Consider the following 26,428-nt stretch of genomic DNA (forward strand, 5'->3'; position numbering starts at 1 on the left):
GAACACACCAATGTATAGGAAACCGAGTCGTATTTAGTTTTAGGTTGTTACTGGTAACATGATCGGTGAAAAGAGCACATATGTCATCTTTAAGCATGCCCTTTTTTTCACTTGATCATATGACAACCCATCCGCAGAAAATGATCGAAATCTATCCCTCCATGGACCCAATTTCATAACCTCTAGCATTCTGGCGAGGGTTGAGCAGTGCTCAAGCCTAGAGGACCTCAACCTATTCACCAATATAGACATTTGGGCACTATTTTGTGTAAGGCGATTGATGAGATCCTCTTGTGTGGCATCTACATGATCTAATGGAGGACGTGGAGGGTTTAAGGGTGGCGGTGGTTGTTGAGGAGCAAACTTTTGAGGATTGTGTGGTTGTGGAGCAACGTCTTGAGGGTTTTCTTGTTGCTCATGTGCAATGTTTACATGGTTTGCTTGTGTTGCTTGTGTAGGAGGAGGTCTTTGTTGTCTATTTCATTTTGGGGGATTGCTTGAAGAATCTGACATCAAATTAATAAAAACAAAACTTAAATCAATTATTTACTGATAAAAGATTATGATTTATATAGGGTGGGTTTAGTGTTGGTAATGTATGGTTTATTTTTGGGTTCAGAGACTTTTTTAGTTTTGGTTTACAGGGCATGTGATGTCGTTGCAGTGTATTGGAAGAGAATACCAATACGTAGGCTCCAGCTCTAAGCTTAGGAGAGCTCGAAGAGTAATACTAGAAGAGGTTTCAACTATCAAACTTTTGTCAGGTTGCAAGATAATTTCACAGCCATGATTTTTTTCATCGTTCTATCTTTCTTCTTAAATGTCAATATTTACTTAGTGTTTGATAGAAATTTAATGCAATCTAAATCCAATCTTTTCCTAAAAGCCGAGTGTCATCAGCACTCAATAATGATAGTTATTAAAATATAATAATATGTATTGCTTAGCATAGAATCAACTCCATTTGTAAACTCCAATAACTTTGAATATTTGCACAAAAGTTTACCTAGAGTTTGCCCTTAACAGTTCAAAAAAGTTATCCTGAATGATACATAGTAGTCTCAGCTGATATCTTAACCAATTAAAGTCTTAATCTCTTTGGATTTGAACATAGTAGAACCTGCCAAAATTAAATCTGTTTAATTTTTTTGGAGAGTAATTGCATTGACGAAAGCAATTGTAAACTCCATATAGTTATTGGAGAGATTTCGAAAGCAGGCCATGCCATCGCAATTATTGTGGACTACAAATTCTAAGGAACCAATACAAAAATTTTAGAAGGAACTAATACAGATTTTTTACTAATTAATAACTCAAATTGAATAAAACTGTTCACTACTTCAAAGTGGTATGCTCATGAATCGCATACATAAATTTTCTGAGTTCTTTCTAACACAGTTGTCAAGAAATTAGATCAATGATGTGGATGAAAACAAAAATAACTGAAATAATAAAGGTGCAACAAGAAAATAGAATCAGTGGATTTCAATGGGGCTAATTTGAATGTTTTACTGATCCCTTAGCTACTCTGCATCCGCTTCTTGATCCTTGAGGTTCTCGACATTCTCAGGAACCTTTTGAGTAGCATAGTTTAGTCAGTTTTGTGAGACAAATTGTTTATGCTTCACTTTGTTTTATGTCTCAGATCATGTGTTTTCGATGCTCTCTATACTGTTTGAATTTTTATTGGCCTTAATTAGATTCCTTTGTATCTTCCAACATTTTTTTTTATCCATTTCAAATTAGACCTATGAAATTTGGGAGTATTTTCGTCTGCAAAATCGTATTACTTAAAATATTAAGGCATAACTGGCAAAGTTCCTGCTCTCTGCTCCTAATATTTCTTGTGAAGAAATATGTCCTTAAAAATTTTCTAGAAGTATTATGTCCTCAACTAAAGGTATCATTTGTCCCTCTTCATGTTGTGTGGAAGACCAAAGGCACAAGTTCCCTAGATCCACAATTAAATATTTATATGAACATCTAGGATAAGCTTGAAATCACCATCTCCAATCCAATTTGTGATCTCAATGATCATACTAAATGGTTTTAATTTACTTACTATCCTTAGAATTTATCTTTCTTCACTGAAATCATAACTTGTCCCCAATATTTTACACCTTCATGAGATTTCTTGAGTTTTTGTTACATTTAGAAATGTATTTGTTTGATTTATACCTTTCCAGTAATAGTTGAAATTTCAAATAACTATTATGCTTACACTTCAAAAATAGTATCTTGCAAACAATTTCATCATTACAAGCTAGTCATAGTGTGTTTGATGAGAGTCCAAGTTGAGTTTCTCTTACATTTGGAAATGGATTTGTTTGATTTTACAATAATCATTTTAGAAATTGATTTATTTCTACCTTATTTCTACCTTTCTAGTAATGTTGAAATTTCAAATAATTGTTAGGCTTACTCTTCAAAAAATATGTTATGATAGCTTGTAATAATTTTATCATTACGAGCTACGACAACACCAAAATCCTACTATGGCCACAATTGACTCCATTATATGTTTCTTCAATTTTTATTTTTTTTATGATAGCTTATAACAATTTCATCATTATGAGCTACGACAGCACCAAAAACCTACTATGGCCACAATTGACTCCCTTATATGTTTCTTCAAAAAAAACCTACTTGGGCCACAATTGACTCCATTATATGTTTCTTCAATAGCCATAGAAAAATTATTTAGATTTATACATTAAATAGCTTCTTGATACTCTGAAAGTGTAATGTGACAACAATTTTTTTATACTCGAACTCCATAACACTTGTTTCTTCCATACATTATATGGGCTTGACTTTCCATAATTTAGGACGTGACTATCTTCATACTCTAAACAGGCCGCTATCTTTCCTTGGCATCACTGACATACACAAATATGAACTCGTCCTTCAAAATCGATTATGGCAAAGATCTCCACTCGCTGTCCTTTTGTCTAATTAACTTTTTTTTATTATACACTTGATTTTTCAATGTTTCATATAGCTTTCATGGTCTTTTGTTTTCATGATTGTTTTGTATTTCACTCTTTCTCCTATTAACTTAGGTCTCTAGAGCACTTACAACATTAATTACTCAAATAAATAATTGCAGGTGAGATAGGTGGTATTAGTATTCTTATTACTCAAATAAATAATTGTAGGTAATATTGCAGGTGAGATAGGGGTATTTCTTGCTTAGTATTGTTTGATTATGGTGCATCAAATTCTTTCATTTCACCTTCTTTAGTAGAGCGATGTGGGGTTACAGTGGCAAAGAAAGTTGATAGGTGGCAAGTTGAGCTAGCTATAGGATCCAAGCTGGCAGTAGATTTCCTTGTGCATGATTCTGTATTAGATCTGGGAGTTTGTACTACCACACTAGATCTTCATGTTCTCTCTTTGTGATCCTATGGTGTTGTGCTAGGTATAGATTGGCTTGATCTTCTTTCTCAAACAATACCAAGTAAGAAATATCACCTATCTCACTTGCAATCTCAACAACTGTAGCCATAAAAATATGCCAAGGAAACATCTAGTGTGAGGTATTAGTATTCTTAAATTGTTCAAATAAATAATTGTAGGCAACTAAAACAAGAATGATGATCTACTAATCACAAACCAACCAATATGCAAAATCCCCAAATTGCCTTGATGAAATGAGAGGTAGAGCATCAATTAAATAGAGATTCAAAGGAGAGGTGATATTATGGTACACAACCATATTCATAATAATCTAACTAAATTTATAAATGCATACAACAACATTATTAATAATAAATAGTGAAGTTAAGAAAGATTACCATAATAGGTATTATTTCTATCATTCTCCCCCATAATAACCATTAAGTAGATAATTGATCTTTTCGAAACTTTTGTGAGCTAGAGCATTCATGGAGATATCTTGTATCTTCAATCATCTATATTACAACTTTCAAAACTTTGAAACAGCTTGAGATTTAGAAAAACTCACCACATATTCATTCTATAGATGACAAATAAACTCCAAAACAACTCAAGAACTAGATAAGCTTGCAAGTAGTCAATGAATAATTAAACCATGATACAAATATTTGTGAGATTTGGTGTGAATGCTGAGTGATATTCTAATGTTGACTCTACCTTGTGAATTCTTAGTGGTAGATAGGGTGCCTTTCAAAAGGGTATTAGACTTTGACAATCCTTGTAAGAATACTATTGATAGACCTAATGAGTTATTTGGGTACCTATAGTCATTTATTGGATAAATGTACAAAATAATCTAAAAAATTAAAATTTGGGGACAACGCATTTTAGTATCATACTTAGGTTTTAACATAAGGTCTCTAGATTAATAAGAAAATTCATGTATGATTAAAAGATTACAATTCACAGTTGAGTCCAGAAACTTAGCATAATAATTCATGTATAATTAAAAGATTACAATTCATCTTGTTGAATAAAATGTCATGTTGAGTTACATGTGACATGGCACAATGATTTGACACCACTAGACTTGTCCAATGCACATGAGTCATGTATTTAGGTTGGCATGATATAATGAGATAATCTAATAAAGCTTGATGGAGTGCGATGTCAATTAAATGCATGGAGTGAGACTTTACCTAATGAGTGCATAAAAGAGTGAGACACCCTATCTATTGCATGCATTTGAAAGGTCATTAAGATAATATTTAATTCAAGACTAAAATGTTTCAAAAATGTCTCAAAGATGTAACAACATGATATGCTTATATGGTAACAAGACCAGTCTTAACTAATACCAAGCAAAGATATCACACTGCCAATAGTCCAAAGAAGAGTATAGATAAATTAAAAATAAGGTTATTCTTGAATGGCTTTCAAATACAACATTAGAATTGCAATTTGGTTGTTCTATTGAAGAAAAAACCATAATTGAGAATTCGTATATGTTAGCCAAGGCACGTATGGGAGATAATAGGAGTAAATGACTTGATGGTAGGACCATATGATTTTTCCTAGCTATAAAAAGGATATAATTACTACAAGACACTATAAAAGAAAAAGATGATCATATGATAATGTTACAGTTGTGTGTATCATACCCTATGTGGATATAATGATCTCATTAATTTAGATCATGGTATATCTTATTATAAGAAGACTAAAATGTTTTAACATGCCTGAAAAGCGAGCAGCGAAAATGTATACCTTTTAAATAGGCCTATAAATTTTTTACACACTTGTGAAATATAGGAGTAAGGCTATAATGAATACTAGATTTGGTATCGGGGATAATCTTGAACACAAATAATGTAAAAATATAACCCTTAAGGAGAAAAGGGACACAAATATCCTTAAATGTTCTAGTAATTTATATTTATCACAAAGATATGTAATTAATGTTTTGGTTTTGATGGTCACATGAATGCCCTTGAAAAAAAGATATGGGCACCCTTAGACCATCATACAAATTTATGGAATTTAGTTGCATGGTAAATGATCTATGGTAAAGGACTCGGTAGTTGAGCAACCTAACTTTACTCTTGCCAAAATCTTAGGTGGAAATTTCAAATCACTCCCAATTTTCTACATCTACTTACTTGACAAGTCCCCCACTTATAACTAAGGTTTCAAAACTTCACATCATCAATTATGATGCCACATTAGCATACTTTTGCCAAGGTGTCCAAAAAGGCCCATAACAAGGTGAGATCTATACATATGTACTAAGTCATGTTTTATTAGTGCATTGATATGACATCACATGATTGTTGCTTTTTAGATCTAACAAATACATTTGATTCAATTGTGGATAGTCGTCATCAACATTAACAACTTTAAAGTCACAACTATTGGTGCAATATTGCGAGAAATATTGGGCATTAAATCAAAAGTGCTATAACAACTATTGGAATGTGCCCAACTATTGGGTCCTCTCCCTTAGGCGCTTGTAGTTCTTTGATGGGACTCATTAGGCACAAGTGTAGTGAATTTCTATAAATTGAATATAAATAAATGGAATTGTTGGTGAATATTCTCTTAGGAACCTGTTGTGGACTATTCCCTGCACAAGTACAATTTTGAAAAATTATTATTGTTTTGGTTAGCAATGTGAACCTTAAATACTTATTGCCTTGGAAGATTTTTATATTTTTTTCTATATTTTTGCTTTTGATTGGTTAAAAATTCTTTTACCTTTAATTATTTTTATAACCAAATTTGAATTGAGTTTTTGTTAAATTTATTTTTTATTTATGATTGATGAGTTTCTATAAATGTGAATATAAATTTATGGAATTATTGGTGAATATTCTCTTGGGAACCCTAATGTGAACTGTTCTAGATAGAGTGCACACTTCTACCCATGAATGTGAAGGGTAACATTTAAAAATGAAACTCAAATGAGTTGCCTTGCTGGTCCAAATTAAGTGCTAGACCAAATGAGATGAGACAAGGAGGCTCTAAATGATCTTGTCATGAGATTGTCAACAAGTTGCTCCCTTGATTATTGGGAAATCCTTGGATGGAAACTTATGGTGAATAGATATTATAGAGATACAAAAATAAATATAAAGACGAGTAGACAAAGAAAGAAAGATTCTTTTATAGTCCACATGCAATAATATGGGTCTACAAATAATTTATAGTAATATGAAACTAAGGGAAGCATACCAGTAGCCATTATAGCTAACTTCGTGCACCCGCAGATTCTAAATTGTAAATCGGATTTTGACGATTTTATTTTTGTTGTATCTATATGTGACTTAGCTGCTTATAGCTATTGTTTTTACTTCTGGGTAGTAATGATGCATGTTGTGGGATTCACCATGTGCGCAAGGCTAAAAAAATACACTTTTCAAAGTGCTTAAAGATGCCTCAATAACCATGCACTTAAATTCACCTATACTTATGCACAAATGCCCCAATAGTTGTGTGCTATGAGTACCAATAAAGGTGCACAAATGGGCCAATTATGGTCAAAAAAGCTAAAAAATGAGTAGTTATTGGTACAAGCAAAATTTATTAATGAGCTTTTAGTTATTTCCTTTTTTTTTTTAATGTTAATCATTAGAGGGTTGGGTGTGCAAGGAGTGAATGGCTATTGGAACATGAAAGGTGATCTTCCCCTACTCCATATTCTTTGTCTTAGACACCTAATTATTCAGCAACACCAATTCTCCACCACTAGATACCTTAACACCATCTATGTATGGGTCTACAAATGGGTTAGAGCCCTATGAAACTACCTCATAGCCCTTGTAAGAGGTACCTAACTACACTACAAACAAGGCATACATACATTACCCCCTTGTGAGATTCGAACTTGTGATCTCTCTTTCAAGAACACTAATTCTTCACCACTAAACCAACTCACTAAATGTCGACCATCATTTCAATTTAAAAGTAGATACGTTGAATATGTGGTACGAGCTCGAATATCTGTACAGTTAAATTCCATATGTGAAGTTGGCCCCTCTGTTTTCTTTCTATTGTCGGTAGCTAGACTGGAATATTAAAGACTTTGTCGGATGGGGTTCGGTCATGGTGGAAATCACATGCTTTCCCTTTCGAAGTGGGAGTGGGCTCCACCTTTCACATCCTCACGTGGTTTCCTATGCAAACACAGGCTGTCAACCACGCAATCTCCGCGTTAGTGTCTTTGTCACTACTTACCTCTCTCTGATCCCTCTCCTCTTTTATATGCTTTGCCTTCTTCCTCCTCTCCCAAACGAGAAGTGTTTTTTGTTTGCCCTAACCCTTATCATTTCCCTGTGTTCAATTCAATCCAATTTCATGGCATCTTCTTCTCACACCAGCAACCCTTATCATTTCCCTGTGTTCAATTCAATCAAATCAGCGCCCTCTACATCTGCTTCTACTGGATCCTCTTTGCCCGCCTATGTGAGATACAATCCTCCCACAACTAAAATTGCTGCTTCTGCTGGATCCTCTTTGCCCGCCTATGTGAGATACAATCCTCCCACAACGAAAATTGCTGCTTCTGCTGGATCCTCTTTGCCCGCCTATGTGAGAAACAATCCTCCCACAACTAAAATTGCCCATCAAAGTGATAAGATCTATCACGTGTTTCTGAGCTTCAGGGGACCAGATGTAAGAAAGACTCTGGTTGATCATCTGTTTGAAGCTCTCTCCGCAGCAGGACTAAATGTCTTCTTAGACAGTGAAAAACTGGAAAAGGGTGAAATAATTGAGTTTACCTTGGAAACAGCAATCAATGGCAGTGCCATACGCATTCGCTATCTTTTCCAAGGGCTATGCAGACTCAGCATGGTGTCTCAATGAGGCCGCTCTAATGTTGAACACCACTGACCTGATCATTCCTCTCTTTTATCATATAGATCCAACTCATGTGAGATATCCTGAAGGAAAGCACAGCCCTTATAAGCAGTCATTTCTGAAACATGAGAGCCACCCAGATCGATACACAGAGAAAGAGGTCAAGGGGTGGAAGGATGCCCTCGAAGAGATCTGTAAACGCTCAGGTTGGTCCACGGATCTAACTGGAGAGTAAGTACCGAGCACTCATATTCTGCTTGCCTTCCGATATTATTATTTATTATTTCATAGTTACCGCTGGATAATGGATGACGTAAATTTTGAAGAATGATTCATTGGCTTATGTTCTTATATTGAACTGGAAATATATAGTGTTATATTCATATATGTATATAGAATATCTATCAAAGAAAATGATGTTTTTTTTATATATTTAGATGGTAGATTATGGAAATTTATACAGTCGAATTAAGACAAAAAATAAGCTAAAAATATATCTAGAAATCACTCTTGAGATATCATTTAAAATTATTATGAATCAATTTTTATTGAAATTTTATCTAATTGCATACGGGCATTTCTTATTTAATTTATATTAATTTAAGAAAAATGTTTTGAATATTTGTTGTGATTTATCTTTTGGTAGTAGTAATTGAATGATATGCTATGCATGTTTTTCATAATTAATCATCTAGATTCAGTTATATTTTTCTTATCATCGATGATTGCATATAGTGTTTATCAATATTTGTGAGTCAACTATTTTTATATTGGATATTCATTTTCTTCTGCACAATTATAAACTTAGCTAATGTGACCAAAAAGTATGCATCATTTTTGGTTTTGGTTTTGATTTTGATTTGTAGATTTTAATGGGTGCTTCCCTTACTAGATCCTTGTTCTCATTTCTTATTACAGTACCTACCCTAGAGATTCCCACATTTCTACAAATAACACAATCAAAATTCAATTTCAATCTCCCTTTCAAAGGAAGACACCATATTATTCTTTTCCATTTCAAAGGAAGACACCATTTTATTCTTTTCCCTTTTGAACTTGGTTTGATAGAAATTTGTCCTGAAACCTTGGGGAACTTTGAGGTTAGTCCATTTTCTTATTACCAACCTGTCCCTACTTGAGAATGGTCCTGAAGAAGAGTATTCTAATTTTGTTATGACCACCTTGCATATGACATTTTTAGGTTGTTTTTTTTTAATAATTTTTATCAAATTAGATCCTTTGTCATTGAATATTCTAGTATTTTGTTCACCCATATTTGCAAAATGTGCATTGAAGAGCTAGACAACCATATCCCTTCCCATACCGAGTTTTGAATTCTTTGCCAACTGTTGAAGATTTTGAAGTTTTCATTTTGGGAAGGCTCCATGCTAGCCCACACATTCACACAACTAGTCACAACAAGTACTTACTACAAGACAACAAACTAGGGAGATGATTCATTGTTTTCTCTGATTTGCATTGAACACAAAAAGAAGGGTCAAGAATTCCCATGGTTTTGAGATTATCACATGAAAATTATTTATCGAAGGGTAGTCCATTTGAAGGCCCTAACTTTGGGAGATTCCATTTATTATAGCATAGCTTAGTTGGAAAATTAGAGCTTTCTTCTTGAAGTTTCTATAATTTGTAACAAATTTTAATAATGTAGTTTCCAGATTTCGGCCATATTCAAACTCTGTTTGTCTTCTTTTTGGTTCATGAAGACATTCCTCTAGTTTAGTCCAACTTTTAATGCCATTTTCTGTCTAGGAAATAGGCAGATTATACATACTCTTCCATTCCCAATCCCTACCATTAAAATCTATGTGGAGATTAATGTTAGTCACCCCTAACATGTGAGATGGTCTCCATGTGTGTCGCAAGGCTACGAGTATTAGCGAGGGAAAAAACTATTCTAGGAATCAATCCAAAATTTGTCAATAATGACTTTGGAGAATCAGTGAAAACCTTGGGGTAGTTTGGGGTTTGCAAGTAATAAATATGTGGGTAGTGTCTTCAGAATCCAAGTATTTCTTTTGGAGAAAATGACACCATCAGCTTGTAGGATTATTGAACATCTCCTTGATCAACGTTGGCCGAAAAGTTGTGTTCAATTTTTCTATATTCTATTTCCAAGGCCCTTGAAATTTTTCTCATTGGATACATAACCCAACTTATTAAGGGCATTCACTAGTTTTCAATGGATCCTTCCTAGAGAAACTTTTTTAGCATGCATTCTAATAGCATGCTAGCTTTCTTCGTAATCTGGGTATTTGATAGCTGGTAATTCCGGATCGTAGAGACTAGAGAGTATAGTTTTAACTCTTTGCATTTTCTTGGGGAATGAGGGCCATCAACCTTTTCATGAGGTTGCCCTTTGGCAATATTTGTTCACTGTCTCCTCCCACAATTTTGTTCAAATAACACCTTGACCAGGACAACAATATATTTGTTTGGTAATTTTGCTTTTCTAGAGTTAGAATATTGGTAAGTTGTCTTAGTTGCAAACATTTAAAGTGTGAAAATTTGGGAGATAGTGGAAGAATCTAGGAAAATATGTACAATTTGAGGGATATCAATAATAAAATTTATTATCTAGCTGTAATCTCAAAGAACACTGTTGAATATTTTGATGATTTTTTACCAATATCTCCATGTAAAACTACATATAAAATCATCACCAAGGCTATGTCATGTAGGCTCAAGCTAGTAGTGCTACCTAAGATCTTTGCAAAAGAATAAAGTGATTTTGTCTCTAGTAGATCAATTATGGATGGTGTCATTGTTGCTCACAAAGCTAATCATTCAATAATTGAAACCAAAAGGAACAATAAGCTGGTCAAAAAGAATATTTGGAAGGCATATGATTGTGTAGGCTAGTACTTTTTTATTAAGGATATGGAAGGATGTAGCTTTTGCAAAGATTGGTTGGATTATATTTTTAGCTACATCTTAAACCCAAGATGTTCCATATTGGTGAATACTGAATGGTAACTCCCAAGGATTTTTCAGTTACTCTAAGGATATTTGGTAGGGTGAGACAGTCTCACCATTTAGTTGATCAATTCAATCAGCTAGTGAGCTTGGTGTTTGGAAGGGGATCAAGGTCATTAAGAATGCCAACCCCATATATACTTAGTAGTTCATTGATGACACTAAAAAATAGGTCTTGAAGTAATATAAAATACATGGAACATTTATGCAAATTTCTTTGATCAAGAAATAAGCACTATGATTTATAAATTTTCTTCTTCTTCTTTGCAAGCGGTTATAGGACAATAAGAAATAATTAACACTTTAGGTTTTAAAGATGGGATTCTCCCAAGCAAATATTGTGGGTTCCTGGAAACTTCAAAGGACAAGGCAAACCTTCAATCTAGGTTTTTTTGATACACTCCTACTCCAATAAAATGACCTCTTGGAAATGATGTCGCCTTTTCTTGGTAGAGAGATTGATGACATGATTTGTTGATCCACTCATACTCCAACAAAACGGCCCCTTGGAAAGGATATTAGCATTCCTTGATACCTAGAGATTGATAATGCTTAAAGTAGTTGTAACTTGTCTCAGCTATCCCAATCGGTCTAATGTCATATCTAAAGATGGCTTTGATGATCTTGATCAAGGAATGTGTGTCTTTCTTTGGCAAGGCAACTTAGATGGGAAGAAAATTCCATTATTTATAATAGGATTGTGTATGTAAGCTCATGCAGCTGGGTAGGATTGGCATAAAAAAATTTGCTTCTTAGAACAAGGCCCTTAGTGCCAATTTAATTTGAAATCTACACACTATACCTCACATTAAATGGGTCAAGATTCTCCAAAATAAATATATTGACACAGAAGATTCAACTAGAATTCTAAAAGTGTTAAATCAACCCTAGGGTCTAGTATTTGGAATTTCCTCCTCTCAAGTATACACATCATCTCCAAACATGTCGATCGAGAAATTTAGAATGGTAAGTCTACAAATTTTTGGGGGAATTCTTGAAATGGCCATCTAGCTCTAGATGCTAACCAAATCTTCTTGAGGTAAAATAGTGCCCCAAAATGAACCGGGGATCCAAAGTAATTGACTTAATAATCTCTTGTTGTAAAGAAGATATTCAAGATTAGTTTTGGAGGGAACCCCATGGGCTTATCCCTTTTGAACAACAAGAAAATCTTTTAAGCAAGCGTTGTAAACATGAAAAATCTTCACCACGGACACACTCGAGTGGAACCAGTCCAAAAAAGGAGAATATGTAGTCATGGTGGGTTATAATTGGTTAGCCAATCTACCTTTGTTGGCACAGATTATGTTTGTGGGTTGGTGTATTTACATGAGCTACAATTCAAAAGTTTTTTTTTTTTTTTAAATGAATAGATGTCAGCATTTCTATTAATTGATTAATAGACATTTTAGACATATTCAAGAAAATGGACAGCTATGACTAAGCACTCGAAGTGTGTTATGTGAGCATGAAGAAGATTAATCAATCATCAACTATTGGGCTGTCCTTTCATTAGCAAACGTTGGCAATCATTCTGTGCAAGAATTAGCCAGGCTATAGTGAATTCTCAAACGATATTTTGAATCTTTTTTATCTTTTGGGCAATCCTTCAATAGTAGTCCACCTTCCCTTGCCTTTGGATTCTTTGCCCCTTATAATGTTCTTTAAGAAATTTGGAACAAAGAAATTGAATGACTTTCCAAGCCACAACTATAGTGGATGCTTTCTTTAACACGCTAAAACAACAATGTTTGAAGTTGCAAACAGTAGAAGTCGGACCTCGTCTGTCGAAAACAAAACATTCTTCTCCAAGGAGAACAAGTTGGAATTACGTTGCAATGGTTTCAAAGATCCCCACCTTAATGGGATTGGTAAAATAAATTCTACAGGAAGACCTAAGAGAGAAGCAAAGTGGCAACCTCTCAAAGAATAAGATGGACATTGGCTATCTAGTGGATATTTTTATCGAAAAGCACTTGACAGGTGGAGAATGGGTAAGCGGTTTACCAATGGCGGCCACGTATCATAACTAACTTTGTATAGAAGCAGCACCGTAGGAAGAAGAAAGTAGCCAAGGCTATAAACAATTTTATACAGATAGAGATAGCGGGTGTGGTAGAAATAATCGACATTGAATGGACTATCTCTCTAGTCAATGTCAACTCTGGTGAAGAAAGAGTTTATAGGTTCAGCCTTAAGGCAATAGTATAGTATCTTCAGAGCATTTTATACGATTTAGCTCTTACTTGGTTAATATCTTCAGAGCATTTTGTACGATTTAGCTCTTACTTGGTTAATATATGACGTGATTTATACCATCCATGGGTATTTTCTTTACCATGCCTGGTAGTCTTTGAGCATAGTTACAGATTACTTTGAGGATAATACTGTTTAGTATTCTACCATATTTTAATACAATGGATCCTATCTCCTACATTATAGTTTATTGACAGAGAAAAGAATAGAAAACTAAAACAAACCTTTTTAGTAAAAGAAACTATGTCATCAAATAAAAAGATAATAGATATTATGAATAAAAAAAATCGTTAAGAAATTTTATAAAATAAATGTTTTTAAAATAAGTTAAATAAATATTAATTATATGTTTTTTTTATTTTTATTTAAAGTAAAATAAAAGTAAATATCTATTTATCAATTTTTGAATTATGATTATTTTATTTTTTATTTTATGTCAGAATATTTTCTTTCTTAGTTATTAACTATTTGAAACATTAACTAGAAGAGAGAACCCATTAGTTGAGAGAGTTCCAATTGTTATGATAGAAGTTGTTGATTTTATAGACCATAATTTTTAATTTAATTTCCAATGTCCAATAATTATACAACATTGAATATCTCAGAAAATTTATTGACCTCTTGTACTACCGTATCGCCCTCTCATTTAATAATATAAGAACGTTTCAGTTTTCCATCTTTTCTGTTTGTATTTTGCAACTTTCCTCAGCGAATGAGTAGAACGACGATAATCTGTATTACATTTGCAATTTCTGCTGACGTAGTTTGACCTTTGCAGCTACGAAGCTGGGCTAGTAAAGATGGTCGTGAATGACCTGATTCAGACGTTGGACAGAGTGCCTTTCGAAGTTGCCCAACATCCAGTCGGATTGGACAGCTTGAAGAATACTCTCATGCAGAAATTAAGTGTCAATTCAGTGGATAAAGTAGTCAAAGTTGGAATATGGGGTATTGGGGGTAGTGGCAAGACCACGCTTGCGAAAGCCGTGTACAATCAAATTTATGATAGTTTTTCTGCTGCTTCCTTCGTATCCGATGTCCGTACCACCGCTGAGACCAATGGCCTTATAAAATTGCAGAAAATAGTATTAAGGGGTTTATGCAACTATGATGGAGAAGTAGACAGTGTTGACAAGGGCAAAGTTCTGTTCAGAGATCGTTTGGGAGGAAAACGTGTTCTTCTTATATTGGATGATGTGGATACTATTGCACAATTGAGTGTTTTGGTGGGTGATTGGCTAGTCCCTGGCAGCAGAGTCATTATAACTTCTAGAGATGAACACATTTTCAATCTTGCTGGGGTCCCATCCGAATACATCCATGAAATGAAAGCATTGGATATAGATGATGGTCTCCAGTTGTTTAGTTTGCACACCTTTAGCACAGCGTCTCCGACTCCCGGCTACGAAGATCTGTCTAAAGAGATTGTGGAAGCTTGTAAGGGACATCCTCTATCATTGCAATTGATTGGATCCCACTTGTTTGATAAGAAGGATAACAAAGATTGCTGGGTGGAAGTCCGTGACAACATTATCCTCAACCCAGGCATTCAGATGACACTCGAAATCAGTTATAGTGGTCTTAGTAATGAGGAAAAAGAGATCTTTCTTGACATTGCTTGCTGCTTCATTGGAGAGCACAAAAAATTTCCCATCGTTTTCTGGAAATCCTTACAATATAAGATGGTGCACACTTCTATATGTAATCTTTCAATGAAGTTATTGATAAAGATTGACAAAGAAGGAATATTTGGTATGCATGACCTTTTGAGAGATATGGGACGAACCATTGCTGAAAAAGAGAAAGAGGGTACCCGACTAATGGAGGCTGCCCATTTAAACAAGATTGATTTCTTTCGCCTTAGACTCAATGAAGGCAACCCACAAAGGCTTCACATGCTTTACAGACGTGATCTTCGCTATGTTCACTTGCAGAATGTGACCATTGAAGACATGACAGAAGACACTCTCCCTCCAAGTTTGATATGGCTAAGGTTGGAAGATTGTACCTTTGCAACTGGTAAGAGGAGAACAAGAAAGAAGCAACGCGGCTCCAGATCTGTGGGTAACACTTGGGAATTAAAGATTATGCAACTAAATGGTTGCTTTGATTTGGATAGCCTTCCTATCTCCTCCCTTTTTTCACTTCCTTGTATACAGCTGCTGCAGCACTTAGATTTGGAAAGGTGCAGAGATTTATATTACCTCCCTGATAGCATTTGCCAATTGTCACAGCTGCAGACACTGAACTTGGGATGGTGTGAAAAGTTAAACGAACTCCCTTCTGAAATTGGTAACCTGTCACAGCTGCAGCACTTGGACTTGAGAGCGTGTGATAGGTTAAATAGCCTCCCACTTAGCATTGGCATGCTGTCAGAGCTGCAGTACTTGGACTTGGAAATGTGTTTTCACTTGAAGAATCTTCCTGATACCATTGGCGGTCTATCACAGCTGCAGCACTTGAACTTGGCAATGTGCTTTAACTTAAAGGACCTCCATCGTAGCATTGGCGATCTGTCACGGCTGGAGCAATTAAACTTGAAAATGTGTTTCAAGTTAAATACCCTTCCTGAGACCATTGGCAAGCTGTCACGACTGCAACGCTTGGACTTGGAAGGGTGTGCAAGCTTAAATAATCTCCCTGGTACAATTGGTGAACTGTCACAGCTACAATACTTTACCAAGCCTCCGACGGTCAAGACGCCCAAGGCTAAACGTGTGTTCCAAAGCTATGATGTGTTTCTGAGTTACAGGGGATTAGATGTGAGGGAAAGTCTGGTTGATGATCTATTTCAAGCTCTCTCCGAAGCAGGAGCGTATGTGTTCGTGGACACGGAGAGTTTGAAAAAAGGTGATCGTATTGAGTTGGCAATACAAGGAGCAATCGAGAGCAGTGCCATACGCATTCCTATATTTTCCAAACGCTATGCAGACTCGGTTTGGTGTCTGGCAGAGGCCGCCGCAATGTTGAACTCCCCTGGCCAGATTATTCCTCTCTTTTATAATGTGAAACCAGCTGATATTAGATACCTTCAAATTGACAGGAGTCCCTACAAGCAATCATTTGACAAACATCATCGTCGAGGTTTCGCAAGAGAAGAGATTGACAGGTGGAAGAATGCCCTGATACAGATATGTGATTTCCCAGGCTGGTCCGTGGATGTAACTGAAGGGTAATTAATGAGCTTCACTTCCTGCTTGCATTTTTTTTCGTCTATTTATATTTTAAACTTTAAACTTTTCAACAAAAAATTCGTGGATGTAATATATCATTGAAATTTCCTTCCATTTAATATATAAGAATGCTAGATTTTCCAACTCCTCTCACTAAATTTTGTTTTACAAAATTTCTTACTGCTCTTTGGAAAGGGGTGGAACTACTACTTTTTCCTTCCATTTAATATATAAGAATGCTAGATTTTCCAACTCCTCTCACTAAATTTTGTTTTCCAAAATTTCTTACTGCTCTTTGGAAAGGGGTGGAACAACAATTAAGTAGTAGTTTCGCAATTTCTATTAAATATACTCTGGCCATTGCATGTCCGAGGCTCAGCAAGTAAAGACAATCGTGACCGAGCTCATGAAGATTTTGAACAGAGTCAAAGAGCCATCTGAAGAAATGGACGACGCGAAAAATTCCGTCATTCAGAAATTAAATCTCAGTTTAGGTGATGACGTGGTTAAAGTTGTAATATGGGGCATGGATAGTTGTATCGGCCAAACCACGGTTGTCGAGGCCGTGTATGATCAAGTTTGTGGTGATTTCGAAGTTGCTTCCTCAGTATTGAACATCCGCACCACTGCTGCCGGTCCCAGAGACCTTCCAAATTTGCAGACAAAAATTCTCAAAGATTTAAATAATTATGATGGAAAGGTGCAGAGTGTTGAACAGGGCAAAACTTTGTTGAGAGATCATTTGGCAGGTAAACGTGTGCTGCTTGTTTTGGACGATGTGGGTTCAGTTGTACAAATGGATGCTTTGGTTGGGAACTGACTGGCACCTGGCAGCAGAGTTATAATAACGTCCACAAGCAAAGACATCCTCAATGTTGTTCGCCACTCATCCGAATGCATCCCCGTGAAAGATAAATTCTTTGTTATTGGCAAATTCTAACCCCACACAAATAGTTTTTTTTGCACATGTTTGAATTATATGTGTCATCAAGAATATTAGAGATCATATACCCTGCATTTGTGGAAGTGATTTAGAGAAATACATAATAATTTTTTTATATTGTAGAATATTATTAAATATTTGTACATTGAATTTTTTTTTTTTAAATATTTAGATTAATGCATAGTATCAATTTTTTATTTAAGTATTATTATTTTGTTTATTAGATTAATGCATAGTATCAATTTTTTATTTAAGTATTATTATTTTGTTTATTTAATCTGAGAATAATTATTTAAATTTTATTATATGTTTCAATTGTCATATTTAGATTAATCAATATTGATTGTTGTTCATTTAATTTTGTTAGTTTTGAATCAAAGAATAAGTTTGTTAACAGATTATAGAGTTCTTAAAGAGATTTGATTTGAAAGAGATGCAATGTTTACACCCATTGTATTTATAACAATGAAGTCTTATGAAATCAGAAATAAAACTAAACAAAACAACAAATTAGAAAAAAATCATAAAAAACTTTAAAAAATTAATTGTTTCAAAATCTCTCTAGTTAAATTGGTTTAACTCAAGAGATCCTTGTAATATCTGGCTTTCATTTGACATGGTCATTATGCAATCACAATTATAAAAACAGTTGCAAAAACACATGAAACTCATGAAAAATATTGGCCAAAATTCTCATGTCTTATCACAACACAAAAATTTCTTAACACATAGGGTATAGTGCTAGAATACTTGAAAAGGGGGTAGGCCCTAAGAGAGTCCAGTGCCAATGAATCAATCAAGTGGGTCCTACTTCTAGGGGGCTCCATACAGATCATTTTTGCACTAGTTAAAACGGTGCTTGCTCTCTTAGACTATAACAAGAGACCAAAAATAGAGTTGAAGTATGCTTCCAAATGTGGTTTTAAACACCCTATTTTAGCAGGGGACTTGCAGGTTATCATAAGTTAGAGATGGCTACTGGAAGCTGCCTCAATAAATGCTTTGGGAGAACATAAACTGGATTTTGGTCCTTGACTTGATCAACTAGCAACATTGTTTTAACTATTGAAGAAGGTGATAAATTAGTCAATTGTGTTTCTAATTGGAGCATAAGTCTTCTCTTTTGAATGTGTTATTGATCCCATGTGTCATATTCTATGTTTCTATCCTTTCTCTCTTCCTTATAAAACAATACTAACACTAGAGCTGAAACAATGGCATTGGGCTATCAAGATTTCCTTCCGAATTTGATTTGAAACACTTTATTTTGGAAGGAAGACTCATAGGCTATCATGAGTTCTACAACTAGAGATGGTTGTTGGTAGCTGCCCCGATTAATGCCTACACATAATTCTCAAGGAAGCACAAAATATGCAAGAAAATGGTTGTCGTTACTTGGAATATGGTAGAGGCTTAAATAATCTCTTTGATACCATTGGTAACTTGTCAAAGCTGCAGCACTTGGAATTGGAATGGTGTGGCGAGTTAAATAATCTCCCTAAAACCATGGGCAACTTATCATAGCTGCAGTACTTGAACTTAAAAAATTGCTATAGCTTAAATTATATCCCTGATACCATTGGCAACCTGTTACAATTACAACACTTGAACTAGATATTTTGTAGAGCATTAATTAGCCTCCCTAATACCATTGGAAATCTGTCACTATTGCAGTACTTAAATTTGAATATATTCAAAAATTTAGAAAACCTCTCTAATACTATTGGCAACCTATCTCAGCTGCAATACTTGGATTGGCAACCTATCTCAGCTATAGTGCTATAGTGCATCCTTTCGATAAATCATAACACATCAAGACATAAATAAAAAAAATCCTTAGGAAAATGCATTAAGGCCTTACGAAACTTTGTCAAGTTTCAATAGGTCTAAAATTAACACTTGCATCAAAGGAAGGTGTAATGGTTATGCTGATAGTAAGATATATGTATAAAATAATATATTGGAGGGTACAAGTAAAAAAAATACTGTTAATAGTTTACAATATACCACAATAAACATAAATCAACATTGTGAACCCATTCATAAGTGTCCTAGATTCCTTCATTGTACAATGTAGCTTATTTACAATATAAGGAATCAATTGGCTTATGAGATGGCTTACAGTGAATAAATTTAATCGTGTCATTGAAATATCTTCTTTGTTAGGGTCAGGATTACGGTTTGATATAAAATTAGGCTTACGGTTAGTGTTAAGGTTAGGAGAACATAATGTTTTGTAGACAAGTTTGTTTAGTATATGACAGAGGGGGAATATCTACACGAGGAAACATATAGTGCAATATGCCTTTTAATCTTTTAGATGGTGTTAGATTTTTCATTTTCATTAAAAAATTTCTCCTAGTTGTAGATATGAAGGAGGCAAATTCTCTCTCTCTCTCTCTCTCTCTCTCTCTCTCTCTCTCTCTCTCTCTCTCTCTCTCTCTCTCTCTCTCTCTCTCTCTCTCTCTATATATATATATATATATATATATATATATAGAAAACTATGCATCGTAAGTAAATGATTACTATGGAGCTATATATATAGAGAGAGAGAGAAAACTATGCATCATAAGTAAATGATTACTATGGAGCTATATATGTGTGTGTGTGTGTGTGTGTGTGTGTGTACATATATATGTACACACACACACACATAAATATATATATAGCTCCATAGTAATCATTTACTTATGATGCATAGTTTTCTATATATATATATAGAGAGAGAGAGAGAGAGAGATAATTTGCCTCCTTCATATCTACAACTAGGAGAAATTTTTTAATGAACATGAAAAATCTAACACCATCTAATAAGATTAAAATGCATATTGCGCTATATGTTTCCTTGTGTAGATATTCCCCCTCTGTCATATACTAAAAAAACTTGTCTACAAAACATTATGTTCTCCTAACCTTAACACTAACCGTAAGCCTAATTTTATATCAAACCGTAACCCTGACCCTAACAAAGAAGATATTTCAATGACACAATTAAATTTATTCACTGTAAGCCATCTCATATATATGTACATGTATGTGTATATGTGTGTGTGTGTGTGTGTGTGTGTGTGTGTGTGTGTGTGTGTGTGTGTGTGTGTGTGTGTGTGTGTGTGTGTGTGTGTGTGTGTACATGTGTATATATATGTACATGTATGTATATATGTACATGTATGTATATATATGTATATATGTATATATATACACACACACATATAATCTATTCACACAACATTTGATAAACATTGTGAAGATGAAATGCACAAACAAACAAATTTTAGCAAAAGGCACTTATAATCTTCTGTAAACCATTCTTATGTTTTACAGTAAAAATGCACACATTTGATCATTCGACCATCAAATTTAATCCCTGATCCTAGCATAGTCATAGGACTTGCCCAACACTAAGATGTCCCCATGTTATCCATTCAAAGCATAAAGAAAGAAAAATCATAAACTACACACATATTCCTCTATAAATCATTCTAATTCATTTTTATTGAAATGAAAAATAAAATATGTATAGATATGATCATTCAACCATCAAATTTAACCTCTGATTCTCAAGGCAATCTAAGGACTCATGAAACACCAAACAATTTCCTAAATGGAAAAACACCCATGCAAATGCACTCAAAGTTTAAGAAGAATTTTCAATTTTAATTGTTTTAAAAAAAGGGTAAAAATTCTACTGCATAAAACACAAGAAAAATCCATAAAATTTATGTGACAAGCCATGACTTAATCCAAAAATTTTAAAATTTATTCCTTAATAAAAAGAAGAGCATAAGTCACTCTAGAAATATGAGAATTTAATTTGACTTCTAACATTTATAAGCCATGAAGTCTAGGGTTTCTATGAGCTATGAGTACGTAGGATTTGTATGAATAGTGAATGGGATATTTGGCTATAGGGTTTCTCATTGTTGTTGCCCAAAACCGAGAAGAGAATATCATCCACTTTGAATTTATGGCAACACATATTTCAAAAATAAAGGATAGGTAAATATACGAAAGTGGAGTTCAACAACCTTTTTTTCTTCGACCATGTCTAACATTTATGGTGACTTCACAATGTTAAAAAATATTAATACTAGCACTTGCACCCCAACAAGGTGCAATGGTTACGCCGATAGCGAGATATACTTTGGTAATAGAGTCATAGGTGGGGCAAAAATTGTAAAAAGTGCAAATTGCTTTTCTTAACACAAACTATTTATAGTAAAAGTCAATTGATGATGGGATGTGAGAAGAAATGAATATGATCAAATGAAACTTAATTTACATAGGATGTTATGCGAAACAGTTTTATAACACAATTCATTAACTCAAGAGACTGGTTATGTATAATACACTTGTTGTCAGTCGTTGAAGTATCTTATATACAACTTGCATAATTTAAAAAGAGACACAAATTTTGTATGCTTAATATTATGAACATGGAGTCTTGATCTCCATTTTTTTTGCCTTTTTGACAATGAGGTTATGTGATATATGCTATTTATCTTCAAGACCTATAGTACAAAAGCAATGAAATTGTTAGATGTGTAGATTAGGTGTCAAATTTTGGAAGAAAAATTTGTAGTTTGAGTAAATAGTTAAAATGCATAATTAATGTTCCCAAATCAAAAAACAAAGTGATTTGAAATTTTATGCCTACATAGAATTCCTAAAATGAATAAAAATGAAGTGGTTCCAACAATTGACAACATTATTTTTTTTAGCACGGAATTCTTTTTGGATCGAGTGTCATGGAATTGTTCATATGTGAAGATTGCATAAAGGCGTTTGAGTTGAGCATGACTTAATGTTTGTAGATGTTGTTTGCATTGTGCTTTTGCTAGAGTTCACTATAAACATAAAGGTGCAAGAATTGAGGGTGTGGGACACCAGATGTGCGAAAGAGTGAAGAGTTTATGAGGAATATGTTCGGGACAACAAATAAGTGAAGGAAAGGAGGTGTTGGGGGTAGATTGTTGTAGGGCAATGCTAGGGACTGTGGTTGAATATATTAGTTGTGACAATTAGGGTTCTTGAATGAGGGATCTAGATGGACAAACATGATTTGATGGCCAGCCTTAAACATCACACACTAAGCTCTGACCAAGCTTAGGTGGTTGTGGGCCCAGTCCTTTCGCTTAACCATACATTCCCGTCCATTCTGTCAAAATGAACAGCGTCGTTAGCATTCGAATTCGAATTGTTCCTGCTTGTTTCCGCATACAAGTTTCCATTACATCAATTTTTATTTCCAGCGTACTCCCCGCCTATGCCAAAATGGGAGTTTCTGAACAGGGTAGACATAACTGAAGGGCTTGTTACTGTAAAAAATGCTCTGGGAGTTTCTATTGCAGTCAGAAATACTCTGGGAGTTCTTATTACAGTCGGAAATGCTCTGATAGGCATTTATGCCAAATGTGGAAGCATCGATGAGGTACGTGAACTGTTTGACTGAATGCCTCCAAGAAATGTCGACTCCTAGAATGCTATGATTGCAGGCTATACACAAAATGAGTTTAATGAAAAGGTTCAGATACTTTCAACCAAATGCTCTATCAACATCCTCCAGCGTGTGCCAAAATGGGAGCATCACAAGAAAAACATATGAGGGATTTTGTTTGTTGGTGTAGTTGCAATTGCCCTGTTAGAAATGTATGAAAAATGTGTAAGCCTAGACAAGGCACATAACTGTTTGACAGAATGCCTTGGAGAAATATGGTCTCACATACAGCTTGATTACAAGATATGAACATGATTGATTTGTTTATTTAAGTTTACATGATTATAACAATGATTAATACACACAACACAAAGACCTTAGAAAACATAATACATTTTTATTTATTTAAGCTTACATTATTATAATAATGATTAAAACTTCTCACTTTTTTCAATACGCTCTCTTACATGTTAGTTCATAGTCATTTAATTATACATACTATGACAATTCAAACATAGATTATACTATAATATAGATTCTTAATTACACATTAGTCTAATTACCTCCACTATGTTACATTATTATATCCCTTTAGATTGCACTCCACTTCATAGTCCTTGTTCTCTACTCACAATTTTTATTTAAGACCTCACAATCTCATGCTACTTCCATTCTACCTCTCAACTTCTTCCCTTAGCTCTTCACATACCTTTCTTTGTTCCAAACTAAATGTAAATAACATCTATAATTTTTTCTAATTATTTGGTTATAGTTCAAGAGGAATTTCCTTAATTTCCACCAAACTAGAAGAGCAAGTCATCTTGCAAGAATGGGTCAACTAATTTTGGTAGGGTAGTTACAATCTCCCCATTTCCTATAATGTTTTATGTTGTGGGAGTTTCTTATTTTAGAATTCCTTAGGCTCAACTAATGCTTTTCAATTTCATTTCCTAATAATTTGTGGGATACTCTATGATATTTTTGTGTGCATAATGGCTTTCTAATTTATAATGCTTACAAAAGATTGGATCAGCCTCAATTTTTATCAATTAATTTAGTTTCCTAGATTAGATTCTAGTTCAATTACATTTTTATAAGAGTTTGGACAAGTCTCTCATTCTAATTTGCTAGAGTTATATGAACTAAAAAAATATTTAAAATTAAAGACATTGACTTAAGTAAAATTTGAGTACCATGACACACTATAATAAAGGAAATGAATCATGTTAGACTATGGTGTGAAAGTGGCATATATATTTTAAATATTGAAATTGTGTTAAAATCAAATATAGAATTTTTAATTTGTTTTATATTTTTATTTAAATTTCAAATATAATTTATTAGGCTATTTTAAAAAACTTGACAGTTTTCTTTGATCATTGAAAATGTTAAAAAAAATGATACCATCTCAATAAATGTTCTCTCATTAGGGCATCACATTTTTCAATACAATTTAAAAATAATAGGTGAGAGATCATCAATAATATATATATAATACTAAAAGTGAAAAATAGGAGTTTATAGTTAAATGTAGTGGGTAGACAACCAGGTGTGTGTGTGTGTGTGTGTGTGTGTGTGAGAGAGAGAGAGAGAGAGAGAGAGAGAGAGAGAGAGAGAGAGAGAGAGAGAGAGAGAGAGAGAGAGAGAGAGAGAGAGAGAGAGAGAGTATTATATGATAGGAAATGATAACTTGGTTATAGGTAATTGATGTTAGTGAAAAATCTTGAATAAACCCATAAGAAATTATATTTTGAAAGTCTATATCATACATTGGGTTCATATAATTAGAGTAGAAATCAAAGATGATACTAAATCATTAAAGTGTATTGGTGTCACCTTGAAGAACATTATCTTAAATAACTTTGAAACACCCTATGAACATGGGGCCAATACATAGAGAAATTGTATGCTAGTAAGGTTGAGTCAATTTGACCTAGAATGAGTGGTTATAATTTTTGTGGAATCATGTAAATCCTTACATTTATTTCCATCTCACCCATTCTAATAGTATCTAGAGAAGAAGAGGAGTAAGATGACAATTAAAATAGTAAGAAACCATAAATAGAAATGTGCCAAGGATCAATGAAATGAGGTTAGTAAAAAAAAAAATATCATTCACATTAAATATTGATTCAGAGATAAGTTGTAGTGATACTATAGAGTTAATCAAATCTTAATTATAATAACTTCTGATGAAAAGTAGATTAAAAAGTTAGCTTTCCTTAATTGTTTACCATGTGGAGTTGTAGAGTGATTAAATGAGTCATTCATTTTAAAAGACTCAAATGAGGCACAAACTTTAATAGTTAATGAAAGGGTAAATGAAAACAAATGTTATGACCATTATGGAAATTCTAATTTTAAATCTTTATACTCCAAGTTTGAAGACGAGTCATAGAACATAGTATTTTCAATCTGGTTGATTCTCATATTGGCATTATATGGGTAGCTTGATTTGCTTATCTATAATAATCGTTGAATTCATATGAGATAAAGCCATCCTTGTTTTGTGTATGAAACAACAATATTATTTCTATTTGAGAAAGAAATCAACCTTCTGTTTGGGTACTAATGAATTGAAGTGGAGATAATTATGCATTTTCAAATAATTTCTTAAAGTTTATAACTTGGCACCAAGCACTACTACACATTTTTATTAGCAACTCTTTCCAAAATGTTTCGGCTATATCTATTTTAGATAGAAAACTTTTGGTTCAATTTATTGCATAATTGATTATGTGTACTTAGAATGTGTCCTGATAGTTTTAAAATTCTTTCCAATAACATTCTAGTTTGACTTCTTCCTTGCAATTGTCTAGGTTGTGGATTTCATTGCTACGGTCTTTTTCTTCCTGGTTTTTGGGTCTCCCTTTCAATGTTGATTGGGAGTGGTTTTTTCTAAGATCTAGATTATTAGAGGGGGCATCTTCCCTTGTGTTTTCTCCTAAAAGGCTTTTGGTTCTTGTTGTTGAGGCTAGTTTTGTAGATCCTATTGTGGTGGCTTCTACCAATTATGGTGATCCTGGTCCTATTGGGGTGGGTTGTGGGGTTTTCCTTTCTCCTATGTACCCACTTGTTGTGTTTGTAGGGGTTCATGCTAGTAATCGGTTTAGGGGTCCTTTCAAAATCCTCGGTCATTCATGTTCTAGTTCATTCCTTAACTACACTTTCTGTTATGCTTGTTTTCTAGGAATGGCTAGGTGATTGTATTGTTTCAAGGATTCTAGGTACATTCCAAACCCAATTTGTTTTTAAATCTCAGTGGTCCCTTTCCTTATATAAGAGATTCTTTGTTCAAGGTGGTCCTATAGGAAAAGGTTTTAGGGAGCCTTTCAAAACCCGTTGTTTGTTGTCTATTCCCTTCGC

General features: G+C 34.0%; 1 pseudogene; it reads left to right on the top strand.

Annotated features, from left to right (window-relative positions):
* Window positions 1–7,698: 7,698 nt before the first annotated feature.
* Window positions 7,699–16,682, top strand: LOC131856760 (disease resistance protein RPV1-like; annotated as a pseudogene).
* The last annotated feature ends 9,746 nt before the right edge of the window (window positions 16,683–26,428 follow it).

Source organism: Cryptomeria japonica, chromosome 7 (genome assembly GCF_030272615.1).
Source record: "Cryptomeria japonica chromosome 7, Sugi_1.0, whole genome shotgun sequence".
NCBI classification, from domain to species: Eukaryota; Viridiplantae; Streptophyta; class Pinopsida; order Cupressales; family Cupressaceae; genus Cryptomeria; species Cryptomeria japonica.